This window comes from Pituophis catenifer, unplaced genomic scaffold (assembly GCF_029215685.1).
Source record: "Pituophis catenifer annectens isolate HBS135680 unplaced genomic scaffold, rPitCat1.0.hap2 SCAF_3, whole genome shotgun sequence".
Taxonomy (NCBI): domain Eukaryota; kingdom Metazoa; phylum Chordata; class Lepidosauria; order Squamata; family Colubridae; genus Pituophis; species Pituophis catenifer.
The window spans coordinates 38,726,047-38,729,733 of NW_027256883.1; the positions used below are offsets into that span (position 1 = coordinate 38,726,047).

Sequence of the window (3,687 nt, forward strand, 5' to 3'; positions counted from 1 at the left end):
TTCCAGATGTGTTGTATTCAAATTTCATTTTTTATATTTCTGCATAAAAACTACAAAATTCTTTTATTTCTACTTTGGGATGCTTTCCAGAAAATATTTTTTTCTCTGTAGAACATTTGTTTAATCTAATTTTTACTAATTTGGAACTCTCTATTCCAACTCCTTTTCATGGAGAACCTGGGACAGTCAATGGCTATTTGTATAGACCAGCATGATCTGGAGATGTGCCCAGTGCATTGTTTTGAATTTTGCAGTTTTCTTAATCTTATATAGCACAGACCATATTGCAATATACATACAGATAATTATACTAATTATTTTTTAATTTCCAGAAAGGGAACACAAAGTGTGAAAGTTCTATATCATAGTCCAAGGCCAAGAAGTAGATGTCTCCTGGTAGATAGATGGTAGCAGTAGGAATTTTAATTTTAATTTTAATATTTTTAATATTTTTAATACTCAAAGTTTAAATTTGTTTTAAATTGATTGGGGTTTTAATCTGTCTGGGCCAAACTATTTAATTTGATTTTATTTCTGCTTTTTAAATTTTGTATGTATGTATTTTATTGTTGGCTGTTCACCGCCCTGAGTCCTTCGGGAGTAGGGCGGTATACAAATCAAATAAAAGTAAAGTAAAAGTACTGAGACACTGTCCCAAGGCAGGAGGTATGAAAACCAGGGGACTCCTGAGAGAAGAAAAGTGAGACCTCCAGTATTCTCTATATAGGCTTAAATGCCTACTACAGATTTGTTGCATCTAACCAATATGTACTTTGGGATAAATTTTGTGTGATTGGAGCAATAATGAGTGAGTAAGTGTCAGAGTAATATTATAGTGGCTGGCCCAAACATTTACTATTTTTTTTAAACATAGGGATGTATGGCTATGTATGTTACTTTTTCTTCTGCCAACCTTGTGCTTTGTGATTTGCCTATCTCATTGAATTTCATTGTGCCAACTTGCTTCTGCTTCCATTGCAAGTCAATTAATTAGCGTAGGTAGGCCAACTAGCTGTAAATTTGATAGCATGAACTTTTTCCAATGATGTAGAAGTTCTTCTCAGGTTGGTCAGATTTGTTAATTGGCCATGTTTATTCCCTTATGACCCCAGAAAGTTTAGGTTTAGAAGCAGCAAAATATACTGTCCTACAAGAACAAGCCATTGTTTATAATTCAGTATCATGAGAAGCCTGGAAAGTGAATGAAGAAATAGGAGATTACTTTTTAAACTGTTATTCAATGTTTTTATTTTTAAGTCGGAGTAGGACACTTTCATCACTGGTTCCATGGTATTTATGGTCTTTGTAGAAGCAGTGGTGGTGCAGTGGTTAAAATGCAGCATTGTAGGCTACTTCTGCTGCCTGCTGGCTGCCTGAAGTTTGCCAGTTTGAGTCTCACTGGCTCAAGGTTGACTCAGCTTTCCATTTTTCTGAGTTCGGTAAAACGAGTACCCAGATTGTTGGGGACAATATGTTGACTCTGTAAAACCACTTAGAGAGTGCTGTAAAGCATTGGGAAGCAGTATATAACTCTTCAGTGCTACTGCTATTGTTGGCCCTGATATCCTTCCTCCATCTATGTAATCTCTGTGTTACAAAAGAATCAGGAGCAATATTTTGAAAATTATTGTGGTGAAATTCTTGAAGAATCCGGCTAAAACTTTATATAGTTAATATCCTCCAAATGATCTATTATCCTTTCATATTTAATCCAATTATGCTCCAAATGAAACAGCTTTAGGCATTTTGATGCTTTTCCACTATGATTAATGAATGACCTTTCCTTTAAGTGAAATCTTAAATTTTAAAATATCTCAAATAAAATTAGTTTGCTTCTTAATCTTACATCACAAATTCATAAAATCTACTTTCTTCTTATCAAGTACATTTATATCATACTTAATATACTTTTATTCCCATCTATACACCTATTATTTTGGAGATTTTTAAAAAGAAGATCCTAATATATTTTATTTTATTCTGAGTTGCAATACTGTATTTTAAAATTATTTTAGTTGTGGACTATTATTTCCAATGGTACAAAAGATAATGTTCCTTCTTAAAAACAGTTGTAGAATTTTTGAGGGAAATTATGAAGCTGGCCTTGGTTGGAAACAGAAATGTCCATGGAAGAGTATAAAGGAAGGCAAGTAACAAATATGTATCATGATACCACAATGTAAACTTCATACCTTAAGTACAGGCATACAATGTCGCAACAGAAGCACCAAAGAAGTAGTTTGTATTGTTAAGGTCCATGCTTTATCATTTTTTTTTTGTCATTGTAGTTGGAAACAGACACCTATAGCTAAAAATTGAATGTTAGACAGAAGGTGCAAACTAGTAGTACAGTCTTTAATCTTTATTACTTCCCTGGAATAAATCCCTGTGAATATGACCCATAATTTTGCCATTTTATAGTATTTTCTTTTGTGCTTGCTTCAGCAGCACATATCCTAAAATTGGAACCATACAGAGAAAATTAGCATGGCCCCTGTACAAGGATGCCACACACACACACACACACACACACACACACACACACACACACACACATATATATACATACATACATACATATATATATAAAAATTTTTCCATAGTTGAATTGAAGTCAGCAGGCAGCAGGCCATTTTGCTTGACTCTACTTGCCCAGCTGGAAGAAGCAATAAAAAACCATGTCAGTAATGCACCAAAAAACTTATAAGGACATGTCACCAAGTTCTCAGCTCAGCTTGAACAAGTTTCAGTTGGTAAGAAAACTTATGGCAGCCCTCATATGGAAACAAAACAGCATTGTGCCTATCTTACTATTAACTGGTGTTTAGAAAGTGGTGAACAATGTGATATCTATATACAGTGGCTAGGAGAATTTTTTGCATTTAGAATCCAATGGCCTAAAATGTTTTCAAAAGCAGAATTATGTATAAATTCAGCTTGTTACTATTGTAGCTTTATTCCAACTCTTCAGTACCTTTGCAGACTGAAGCTTGAGTTTGATAATAGAAAGCTTCTCAGTAATTACGAAGTAAATCTTAGCAATGTTACAGTGTCTGAGAAATCCATTACATAATCAAAATAAAACAAAAAGTAACATCACCAGACTGCTTGTGAAACAAAAACAAGTGTTTCCTACTTGTAATTGCTTGCCTGTTTTCTTCTTCATTTCAGCTGATGGAACAGGTTTACTTACAGATTTGTTTGTGCTCTTGATCTCATGCATGGAAGTTTCACATGTGCATCAGAAATGGCAGTCCAGATCAGAACAACTGAACAACAATCATGCACCTACTTACACACACCTCAAGTCACTACAATAAAATCACAATAAACTGCCATTTAAATATCTGGTTTCAACACATTAATCATAAATTAGCAACATGTAAGATTAAGATATGGCTGGCTAGTTTGTAGTTCAGCATGTTATGCCAAACTGACTACAGAAAAGCTACTTAAACTGAAAGAGATTAAGGTCATAAAAACAACTGTAGGACTTCAGTCTATACAATCCATGTGTGCTGCCCATATTACTTGCAAAAAAAAAAAAAATCTGGAATTTTCCTAAAACAGACTGAGAGGAAAATTCTGAAAGGGTTTAAGACTATCTCCAGCATCTTAAAAAGATACCACCAAACTACCAATTAGCAGGGCTATTATTTCCAGAGGTACTATAGATAATGTTGGGGA

At 34.0% G+C, this 3,687-nt stretch overlaps 1 non-coding gene across 1 annotated transcript; it reads left to right on the plus strand.

Moving 5' to 3' along the window:
* Positions 1 to 2,432: 2,432 nt before the first annotated feature.
* LOC139316064 (U6 spliceosomal RNA) lies at positions 2,433 to 2,540 on the plus strand. Its single transcript, XR_011600318.1, has one exon. It is a non-coding gene; the product is annotated as a U6 spliceosomal RNA (small nuclear RNA).
* Positions 2,541 to 3,687: the final 1,147 nt, after the last annotated feature.